This window comes from Eptesicus fuscus, chromosome 18 (assembly GCF_027574615.1).
Source record: "Eptesicus fuscus isolate TK198812 chromosome 18, DD_ASM_mEF_20220401, whole genome shotgun sequence".
In the NCBI taxonomy this organism is placed as follows: Eukaryota; Metazoa; Chordata; class Mammalia; order Chiroptera; family Vespertilionidae; genus Eptesicus; species Eptesicus fuscus.
This window is the reverse complement of record NC_072490.1, coordinates 44,505,382-44,517,333: the sequence shown is the minus strand read 5'-3', so window position 1 is coordinate 44,517,333 and position 11,952 is coordinate 44,505,382. Positions and strand designations below refer to the sequence as shown.

The 11,952-nt window shown below is 44.3% G+C and overlaps 1 protein-coding gene across 1 annotated transcript in view; it reads left to right on the top strand.

Moving 5' to 3' along the window:
• The first annotated feature begins 1,012 nt into the window (after positions 1–1,012).
• Positions 1,013–11,952, top strand: part of ERC2 (ELKS/RAB6-interacting/CAST family member 2) — an 877,079-nt gene continuing 866,139 nt past the window's right edge. The window contains exon 1 of the mRNA XM_028152806.2: positions 1,013–1,068. The gene's annotated coding sequence lies outside the window, so the exon portion shown is untranslated. The remainder of the gene's footprint in view (positions 1,069–11,952) is intronic.

The window sequence follows — 11,952 nt, the reverse complement described above, 5'->3', positions numbered from 1 at the left end:
ACCAAATCTGGAGACACCTATGACATTTCGAATCCCCTGGCTAATATAAAATGGTAGCAGGTGGGGCTCCAGACTTGTTGGGTGGGAGATTTTTCCAATGAAAAAACGTCTCCAACTCCTCCTGCGCCTCACCTTGAGATGTGTGTGTGTGTGTGTGTGTGTGTGTGTGTGTGTGTGTGTGTGTGTATGAATGAACTCAAGACACTATCTTTCTTCCTTAAATGGGAAGACACACACATTGCAGGGCATAGAGGAGGTACTCAATGAATGATGGTAACGATGATGATGATGATGTATTTTTTCTTGCTCCCTTCCTTTATTCCATTCTCTCCTTTCCTTGGGGGTACAAGCAAGTAAAAAAAGTCTTATGAGATCCCTTCATCCATCCTAAAGAAGATTAAGCTAAGGGGAGGGTGCGGGGGTGTGGAAACCTCGACCCCAACTCCACAGCTTAAATTGCAAGATAGTTGCAGCCTCTCCACCAAGTGCCAGCCCTGCCCCTGTCGCCGAGGCCACCTGACTAGTCCGGGAGTGGCTGGCAGCTTTTGGAAGGGGTGTCAGGCACGGAAGACGGGGACCAGCTGCTTCCAGGCAGCGGCCTCCCGGGAGAAGGCGCGTCCAAGACCCCCGCCGTGCGCACCACGCCCTGGCCGAGCTCCCCGCTGCCCCCCGCGGAGGCGCCGCGTCCCCGCCCCCCCCCCCCCCCGCACGCTCCCCGGGAATGCTGGGAATGTGAGTCAGGGCCGCGGCGGGAGAGAGCGCCGAGCGCCGGCGGGTGGCCCCGCGGAGCGCAGCTCAGCGCCGCGCGAGCGCGCGTGTCGGGACTGCGGTGGGTGCCGCCCCCTCGGCCGCCAGCCCCGCCCGGCCCCGCGCGGGCCTGGGCCCTCGGAGCGCACCCTCCCTGCTGCCTCCCTCCCTGCAGCCGGCTCCTCCTCCTCCTCCTCCACCTCCCGCTCCGGCTTTGCTCGCACTCTAGCGCCGGCTCCGGCTCCTCCCGGCCGCCCGGGGCCGAGGCGACGTGAGGTTGTAAAAATCCATGTGGGGCGGCCCCGGGCGAGCATCCGAAAGGTGAGACGTCGACGCCGGGCCGGGCCGATGGGCGCCGGCTCCCTCGGGGCGCCCGTGCCCCGGCATCTCTCGCGTCGGGCGCCCCTCACTCTTGGGGAGCTGCAATGCGTTATCGGGGGGGAGCCGAGGGGTGAACCGCCCGCCTCGGCCGGGGCTCTCTGGGGGCGGGGGAGAGGATGGGGCGGCCTGAAGGCGGGTTCGCCTCCGTGGAGAAGCCCCCGGGTTGGAACAAGTGCACGGCTTCCCCGGCGCGCTCGTCCCGGCGGCCGGGCCACCTCCCGCAGTCCCTCCCGGCGGCCGCCCTCCCTGCCATCGCCTTTCTTCCCTCCAGCTCCCACTCTTGCCCCCTCTTGCTTCAAGGGGTGGGGTGTTCGCGGGGCAAGGGTCTCGGGAAACCGCAAGCAGAACAAAGTAGGGAAAGGTGCAGCCCCAGCCCGGGGGGGTGGGGTCCCAGGCTGCCTCCCTGGACTCCGAGGGGAGCGTGTTAAAAAAAAAAAATCAAAAAAAATCCGTGTCATGGAAAATGAAGCTGGGTTAACTGGGGAAGGGGAGGGGGTGGTGGTGTATGAAAACGAATACGGTGTGACATTAACCTGAACGACATTCCTTCCCTCCCCCTCACCTTCTCGGGATTATACAAGAAAAGGGGTACCTCGAGGGTTGTGCCTATTTTTTCCTTTTAAATGACCGTCCAAGCCTTTGGAGGATCATGTTAGGACGGTGGAGATGACGAGTGCGTTGGTGCGCTCGTAAACTCTCCGGTTGGCCCTGTCTTATTTATTTTGTACTGAAGGGTCTCTGTTCTCCTCCCCGGAGAGGGAGGGTCCGCGCTGTGCGAGCGGATCGATGTTAGGCGGCTACCTGCCTCGGCGAGAGGAAAGACAATTTACTCCCGGAGCGGTGAATTGTCAGCGCCCCGAGTGATTGACAGCCACACCTGCCATTTACGTGGGCAGAACGGGGACCGTGGAACCCCAAGAGCCAATCAGTGCTCGGGAGAGGAGGGCAGTTCCCCACTTGTCAGGGCTAGTTTCCTGGTTGGCTTTTTAAAATCAGTGGCTTTCCTTAACCATTGGTGTCCACCAGGTATGGGGCTCCAGCTGTGAAAGGCAGACGAGCGGGAAGAAAACTCTTCCAAATGGGCTTTAGAAGCAAGTATAATTTGACTTGTGTTTGTTTCTTCCACCCCCCCCCCCACACCCCTTTATTAGTTGTAGTAGAGTTGGGGATGCTCAGGCCATTGATTTAAAAATGAAAAGGAAATGGGTCTGTGTAAAGAATGAAATGGGGGTGGGGGGAAGGGTGTTGGGGGTCAGACTTTTCTTCCTTTCTAAGAGACACCCTTTACTGTTGAGCTGTCTTGGGAAGGGTGTGGCACTTTGTCTCCGATGGTCTCCTGTCCTTGTAAAGTCGCATTGTCTCTCAGCCTATACAGCATTTGGCTCTTGGCGCTGATGGGTGAATTTATGAGATATTTTTGAAGCAGACAAGCATGCTTTATTAGGATTACCGCGGACAGAAGGGGTTCTTTTAGTTTTTGACAGTGTACCTCAACTTCTGGAAGTGAGGGCTGGCTTCTTCACTTCCAGTTGGGATGTCCGTTTGGAGGTGGCAGTGGGGTCAAGCCAGATCCTTTCTGGAGAGTAGAAGAGTTTGCCTTTGAGGTGAGTTTGCTTAGAAAGTGAGCCATCTTGTCCGTCTGCTTCTGTGCTTTAACAAAAGCCTTGCACAGTTTGGAGGGGTGGTGTGTGGGTAATGATGGAAACGCGGCTTTCCCTAGCAAGACTTCTATGGGTGGATGGATTGTGGGCGGAAGGACCAAGTCCTTCTTAATTTTCTGTTAGTGAAAAGCTTATTTTTCAACATTCTCCTGCCTGAATTCAGTAGAAGAATTACTGGTTGATCCGGAGAGCTGTCACCTCATAGAAGCTGTACCTGGATGTGAATACAGACCTGTGCATTCAGCATTTCATGAGCAGATTATGAGCCAGAGTTCACTGATTAGGACAGTCTTCATGTAGGAGCCGGGTTTGTCAAGGTAGTGTTATTACTATTATCATTATCATTGTTATTTCATGTGCTAGCACGTAGCTGAGTACTTTATATGCATTATCTTTTTAAAATCTGGCAGAACCTCTATGAGGTAGCTATTATTATTATCCCCAAATTATAGATAGAAGACACTAAAGGAATTAAGTATCTTGATACAGCTAAGTGTGAAAGTGAGAATTTGAGCCCAGGTTTCTCTGACCCCGAGGCGATGACCTTGGCGATGGCCTTGAATTCAAATTTTGGTAGTGTGATCTGCATGTGTCCAGTCTGAAGTGTAAGCTATCTCAACATACATATGGCCTATTCTGTTAAGAGTCCACTGCGATGTCCATGGCCTTTGTATTGTCCTCTTTGCCTTGCCACTTTGAAGGCTGCTGCTTCCACTAAATAGGCAAATTTAGTAACTTTGTGATTTATATACTTCTAGTGTGTCAGCTTTGGCCCAATGGAAATTTGGTTCCCAAGTTAATAATGACTTAAAAGAAGGTAAAACAAAACAAAATCCACTCTTCCATTTTACTTGATACTTTAAATTTCCAACTGGGATTTCAAAAGAATATATTTCTTATTGTTGATAGTATTACAGATATCTCCCATTTCCCCTTTCTCCTCCCCCATTGGAATTTTTAATAGGTCTTGGTCAAATACATGCTCTTAACATCATTCAACTGGCTCTTTTCTCACTAAGGGATTGGAATTTTATTTTATCTTTCACTTACAAAGAGACTGGTTTTCATTAGTGATTGAATATAATTTTATTTAAAATTATTTTATTAAAATAATATGACCATCTTGTTTTACTATGTTGGAAAAGTCACAAAACTTAAGCTTTATCAACGTCTTCCTACTGGCGAAATTCAGTGGTTATGGTTTTCCAAAACAGGCATCTTGAAAAATGTGTTTCGATGAATGGTGTTGGAGTCCACAGACTCACCTTAACAGATAATCTTTGACTTTGGTGGAGATGACTTTGTACAATCTACTAGGGCATCCTTTCACACCTTTTATCAGCCAAGAAGTTAACATTTTGGCTGTCTATAGGAGAGACCTACTTGGCTAACCAAGTTTAGTTTTAGCAATGTTTATATTATTCCGTGATACTTTATGGTCATTTTCCTTATTTTTGAAAGCTAGTAGAACAAATGGAATGCAAAAAAAGCACTGATATTAATGATAATGTAGTCTCATAAATTTAAATCAGTTGATCCAAAGATAGAAATCACTGCGTGTACCAAAGGCAGAGATTCTTCAGCCTGTTCTTTCTTATGTGAAGAAAAAAATGAATGAATATGTAAGAAGTGCTAAAATATATCAAATGGTAAAGTATATATTAGTCAACTTTTGGGGCATAACAAAAATCCCTGACTTACAGCAACAGGTCTATTTATTCTCACACTCATGTGTCTTAGGTTGAATGTGATTTGGCTGTCGGAGGCTGGACTCCTTGGGGTGTCTCTGCTGTAGGCTGCAGGCTGAGTTCCGGTCTATTCCACTTGTGTTCTGGGGCCCAAGCTGAAGGGATAGCAGCTACTTGGGGCATGCTCTTCTTAGGGCAGATCACTGGATTCAAGTGGCAAGCCAAATTGCACAAGCAAATGTCTTTTCCATTAGCAACCTTTTTGGTTAGAGCAAGTCACATGGGGAAGCCCCAATATCCATAGGTAAAAGTAGATTCTGCCCATAGTAGAGAGGGAATATTTGATGAACTATTATCTGAACTCCCACAAAAGCATGGTGTTATTAGAGAACTTTATAATTTTTTTCTTCTCATTCTGGGGGAGTGCAGTTTTTATCCCCTCAGTCTCTTAGCTTTATGACATATGAACTTAATTGTTTAGCTTTTGCATTTCAGAAACATACCATGTTTGATTCTAGACTGTAAAAACAGGTATAAGAATGTATAAGAATTTCTTAAATTATTCCAAGAAGTTTTTATCTGATGTGGGTCCTGCCACCATGGGACCTCTTCTTAGGAGTGTCAGGAAAGACTTCATGGATGAAATGGCATTTTCATGGACCTTGAACCAGGGATAGTGTTGGATATACAGTTAGAGGGGTGGATATAATAGACATGGAAGGAGCACATCTGGATATAATAAGTTATTCTGTTTGGCTAGAGGGTAAGATAGTTGAATAATAATAATAATAGCAGCAATTATAGTTTAACTTTTTTATGAATTTTTTTTAATTGATTTCAGAGAGGAAGGGAGAGGGGGAGAGAGAGAGAAACATCAATGATGAGAGAGAATCATTGATTGGCTACCTCCTGTATGCCCTACCAGGATTGAGCCTGCAATCTGGGCATGTGCCCTGACCGAAAATTGAACTGAGACCTCGTGGTTCAGAGGTTGATGCCCAACCACTGAGTCACGCTGGTCAGGCTATAGTTTAACTTCTATTGAACAGTTAACTATGTGTGAGGTTACTGTGCTTAACACTTTACATAAAATATCTAATTTAACCTTGCTGATTGGCTATTCAACATTTATTCTGTTCTAACTAAAAGAACCCCAGCTTTGTTTGAGATGGGAATATGTCTATCTCCCTTTCCTAGACTCCCTTATAGCCTAGAGTGGCTCAGGTCTTATAGTAATGTAAGTGGGTGTTGTTGGATGGGGGCTTTCCTGAAAGCTCAGTGAGGACACGCTTGGCTGGTATATGCCCCAACAGCTTTTGGCCCCTTTCTGCTTACTGCTCTTGGGAACATAGGTGCAATGCCTGGAGGGGCAGCAGCCAACTACAACAACAAGATGAAACCATGTATTAAGAATGAGAAAATGGGAACCTTGAAGGATCTTGGTCTCGATGACATTGTTGAGCCATAGCACCAGCCTAAACTGCCTTCTCCTGTACTTATTGCATAAAACAAATTCCTTACTTATAAACTACCAGTTGTTACTTGTAGTCAAACATAATCCTTACTGATACATACCTTCTCAGGAGCCTCTCAAAGTAGATGTTCTCAAACTTATTTTATCAGTGAGAACATAAAAACTCAGATTAAGGAACTATCATAAGATCTAGAATTCATTGCTATGTCTTTTTCCTTTTTTAATCCTCACCCAAGGATGAGAGAGAGAAGAGAGACTCATCCTGTTTTTGGCTGGACAGGATAAATACCACAGAGGAGATGATGTTCCCAAAATAGGCTGGGTTTAGACTGAGAGACACCTGGATTCTAGGTTGAAAAGTTTGAGTATTATTTCATGGACTAGCAAGTATAAGATAATTTGAAAATGATGGAGACTGGAGGTGGGGACCATTGAGCTTAAGTATGTGGTACCCAATGCTTTAGTGTGAATGAAGGTGGAGGAAAAGCTGGGTATAAAGCAAAGCTGGGACCATAAGGAAATGGAATTGAGTGAACACATATCATAGTTGGCTGTTAACCTGTAATCTGAGAACAAAAATGAAAGTCTCCTGAAGGTTAGTATTAACTTCTACTAATGGCTTCACGTTTGCCAGAAAGTAGCGAATGGGTAATATAGAGAACTGCTAATAGGATGTGAATCATTATTTAGTGCAGTAGGGTGGGGACTTCTACTTATCATCCATATCATATATTGAACCCTTGATGAACCCCTGTGACATGATTTTGGTCTAGGTCTGGCTCCTTTGTGCCAGTTCAAGGTAGCTGAGATGAAGGGTAAAGCCAGAGGGTGGTGCAATGGAACAACACATTCTGTCAGTGGACTTATTTCTACATCTGCTAAACATTGTGGAGCTTTTTTGGGGGTGAGGTGGGGGTCACTTTAACTTCCTGTTTTTTCCCCCTCTGTTCTCTCTACTTTTTTAATCTGTAAAATAAAGGATTTGGTTTACATTTGTGGTTTTTCAAATGTTTTTCAGCTGTAGGCCCTTTTTTGTTCCCTAAATGAAAGCTTACCCGGACCCTCAGTATATTTATAGAAAAAAGCAGAGTTGCTCTGGAAATTCAGGGTCCAGGTTTATGTTGTCTGAGGTACCTTTATGTTGAGGCCACTGTTCTAAAATGATCCGACACAGCCTCCCAGGTCCAGGATTATGTGAACCTTAGAGCTGTCCAGATGTTTTATTAGAACATTCTCTGGGATAAATCCTTTTATTATTCCACAGCTTTTTGTGTTTTAGTATCATCGGTGGTAGAGACTGTTAATGTTCCCACAGCCCCTTTTCCTGTCTTTCCGGGCATATGTTGGGAGTGACTTGTGTCACTTCTATGCTGGAACACTTAATTTTCAGAGTGAGACCATCCAGCACTCTCTTTTACCGCATGATGGTCGAGGAAGCACCTGTTGAAATGGAGTCTCCGTCTGCCTGGGTCCCTGCGTCACTAAATGAGCAAAGCTTTCAGTCAGCTGACATCGGACTTACAACGTGACCGAGAAATAAACCTTTGTTGTTTGAATTCATCAGAATTTTATGATTGTTTATGTAGCACTTTTCTTTAGCTTATCTTTACTGACGATAATCTTTTAGCATATCTGCTAAACTGTATTTAACTTACTTTTTAAGTGTCTTTGGGATCAACCTGAAGCCAACTTGTCCTTACTTTGTGCTTAGGAAAGAAGAAGGCAGGCATCTACAATAGCTGTCCATGCAGGTTTTTGTACTGATAGAGTCTCTGAATTGGAATACTTGTGCTTGATAACATTTGTTTTCATGTTGTAGAAGTCTGAAGATATATGGTGGAGTGCATCTTGCTTTTCTTTTTATTGATTGATTGATTTTAGAGAGCGTGAGAAAGGGAGAAGGAGGGAGGAAGGGAAGGAGAGAGAGAGAGAGAGAGAGAGAGAGAGAGAGAGAGAGAGAGAGAGAGAGAGAGAGAGAAAGATTTGTTGTTCACTTATTATATATTCATTGATTGCTTCTTGAATGTGCCCTGACTGGGGATCGAATCCACAACCTTGGCATATCGGGATGACATCCTAACCAGCTGAGCTACCTGACCAGGGCACATCTTGCTTTTCTTTTTAGGAAAAGTCTTTAATGCCCTGTTACCTTTTTAGGTAATAGCACCTCAGTGGCTTGGGGAAGAGTAATGATGAACAGTTACCATAATAATGGCTGCTATTGATTGAATACTTATTTATTGCTCTGTGAAATATTTATTGAGCATCTACTATGTGAGAGGCACTGGGATATAGAAGTGAATTATAGATAGTTCTTCATTTGTAGCTTATACTCTAGTTGGGGGTCCTGGATAGGTTTGCTCTGTATTCGGTGAAGGACACCATTTATTGAGTGTACTATATGCTAGGTGCTTTATGCCCTTATTTCATATTGTCCATAGAGGTAGGTTATTCAGATTTTATAGATGAGGAAACTAAAGCTCAAAGAATTAGATAGGCTGTATGAAGACGAGAGCTTTTGCCTTTTGCTGAATCCCCAGTGTCTAGAAGAGTGTCTGACACATAATAGATGCTTAATAAATATTTGTTGAATGAATGAACAGAAGAATATGCTCAAAGTTAATGCTATGGCAGAGCCAGAATTTGAGTCCTAACTGACTCTCAAGTCTGCTAAATTATTGTTGGACATAGTAGGAGCAGTGTGTGACCCTATGATTAAAACAGAAGCAACAGCTGAGCCCTACCAGTGTCAATGACAAACCTATCAAGAAGATCCAGGCTATCTCTCTTTCACAACTAGGGCCTATTCCTCTGTGTGATTTACACTCAAAGCTACTAACTCACTGACTTAATTGCTGATATAATTGGTCAACCCTCTCTTGGGAAAGTTCAAGTTCTATCCTAGTGGATTTTCTTAGCCCTGTTTTCCAGGGCTGTGCCTCAAATTCTGCTTTTCACCTTTTGGACATTCCTTCTCCACTTGCACCTTCCACATTTGTTGCTTTGAAGTTCCAGGAAATCTCTACTTGCTGGCACCTACTGGGCACTTAACAAAATTAAGAGAGAGAGAGAGAGGGAGAGAGAGAGAGAGAGAGAGCCAGCAATTTCAGGAAGGAGCTAAGTGATGACTTTTTCCTGGAAGTCAACAGTGAGATTGCTGTTCCAGCGGGTGAGGAATGTGGATTGGGTCAGAGGGCATCTCTGGGATATACCTGTAGTGGGAAGGCCAGTGGCAGTGTTCATAGATGCCTTATACCAGAAACTTGACTTTGTCATGGTTGGTTCTTCAGATTTTACATTTTGCTCACTTAATTATCTTGTATCGTGTGGTATGTGTGGGGTTGTCTGATAGTGTTCCTGCTTTTTTCCTGCCTTACAGCTTTCTACCCCTAAAGGTAGTTGTCATTCTGTGATTTGAGTATGAATGAATTGCAGGCAGCAAAGTGCATTCCCCGTAAATGTATTAAAAGCAAACTATTAATTCAAGGCAACTTCCTAGTGGCTTAGAAGACAAGAACTTGAATGGGAATTGAGTAATGTGACTGTTCTTTCGGAATACTCTCAGATCCTTATGCAAACTGTGAGAGGCTTTCCACTAGAACAGTATGGCTAATTATAGCAAACAAGGGCAGGGATTTATATAAGAAATTGAATCTAGTCATGCACTGTAGTTACTAGTTCTTAGGTAGTGGATTTCTCTAAAACAAGGTGGGTGTGGTTGAAGTGGGAAGTGAATCTTCTGTGGGCCCAAAGGTGATTGAGGGTGGGTTTGGGGTCTGGGACCTGCTCGGGGGTTGGGGAATTCTGCTCTGAAGGTACAAGGTTGAGTGGCTTTGGAAGATGTGAAGTTGGGCTGTTATCATGATCCTTGGTTATTTTCTCGGTGACACAAGATGGCTTTCTTGTGCCTTGTTTAAGGCAGATTACTCATACTGCCTTCCTGCCAGCCAGCTCCAAGCTAATATCCCCTGGAGGAGCAAGACTGTGGTTCAAAGGGCAGGATGCTAGGGGAGCAGTGTTGCTGATTCCTTTTCACACTGGGCTCTTGATGTGTTTTCTTTCTTTCTGGTGATGTGTGTTTTTTCTTCCCTTTAAAGTAAAATTTCCTCCTACCTCTTCTTTGTTCCCCACTTTGGTTCATTAGCTATCTTATTCTTGAAACGTCTTCACGGGAAGAAGTAGGAGGTAGGGTAGTGAAGGAGATGATAGCTTGGCCATTCTTACGAGCTTGTTGCAATAGGTTCTGTATGATGCTGGGTACAAAGACAACTGAGTTTCCGTGACTGCTGTTCACCAGGCTTGTGAGCATGGAGCAGTTAGTCAGGATACACAAGGGAAATTTCCCCCTTTTTTATTAAGTCTGAGAAAGAACTGTCTTTTCATACACAGGCTTTGAATACATTGGCAGGGGCCCCCTTGAATTCAGCAACATGAATAGTTGCTTAGAATAACTTCAGAGCAGATTCTTTTGGATATAAAGATATGAGCACTGATCTGTGAGTCAAGAGACCGAAGTTCCATTTCTGGCTTTGCCACTAGCTTTCTTCTTATTTGGGGGATCTTTGTTTCTTGATATGTTTCAAAATCATCTGGCCCTTTTCCAGATATAAAATTATATACATATATATGTGTGTGTATATATATATATTTAATTTATATATATGTTGATATTTAGAGAGGAAGGGAGTGGGAGAGAGAGATAGAAACATCAATGATGAGAAAGAATCATTAATTGGCTGCCTCCTTCATGCCCCCCATTGGGGACTGAGCCCACAACCTGATCATGTGCCCTGAGTGGTATCGAACTATGACCTCCTGGTTCATATGTTGATGCTCAACCACCGAGCCATGCTGGCTGGGCTAAAATGATATATTTTTACAACAGTTTTTCTCATGCAAAGGATCAACTAAGTATCATTTTATCCTAGAAAATAAGAATGGCTGGTGTGCTTTCATCATGGATTTTATTGACAAAGAGTTAAGCCATTATATCATATATTTACTGTATGTGCGTGTGCTTGCTTCATGCCAGCCCTCTGCAACTATTAACAGAGCAGGTGATTCTGGAAGGTTCGGGATTGTAGCCAGACAAATCAGAAGGCTGTTGTAATGGGAGCTCTTGTAGGGGAGCACCCAGGCTATCATGGAAGACTTAGGAGATTAATGCATGAAGGATGAAAGAAGGCTTCTTAAAGAAGGTGAGGTGGAGCACTAAGTGAAGTTAGCTGGAGTGGGATTGGTTTTGATGGTGCAAATAACACAAGGAGTGGTCTAGGTCCAAAGGTCAGCAAGAGAATAGGAGATTTGGGGTTTGGGGAGGTGAAAGGGGACCAGTGGAACTGGAGAGTAGCTTGAGGGATGGTGAGAGAAGCCAGAGAGAGTGACAAGCATGAAGATTCTGTGATCCACTAAGGAGATGAAGTTCAAGCTTAACCATCAAGGGATTTCATGGCAATGACTACCTGCTTTTGGTGTTTATAGGAGCATGGGGTTTGAAATTGGGGCAAGAGAGTGGCAGGATGACCTGGAAAACAATAGAAAGATTATGAATATGGCCTTAGGAATCCTAGCAGTGCCCATTCTAATTTCATTGACCAAACACAATTTATTTAGCCTTAATAACTTTAAAAGACCATTTTCCAAGTGAAGTTGCTCCTGATAAAAGATCTGTAGTGGAACTCCACACTGCTTGTTGGTTTTGAGAATCTCTGAATGTCATCAGGGGCCCAGTTCTTTTTCCTGAGTTTTGAGTAGAGCACAAAGAGTGTGGATCTTGTTTTAAAATCTTTGCAAATGATTGCAGTTAATGGATGTAATTAAGCTGACTTTGTTAGACTAATAGAATTGGAAATACTTGGAGTAATTCATATTGTATACCTTCTGAAAGTGGTGTGAGAAAGTTCATGAATGGAAATGGTTTAATAATTCCCTGAAATGTGCAAAATTGGGAGTTATGTACTGGAACTGTATTCCATGTCCCATGCATATTAGCTGCCTCTGA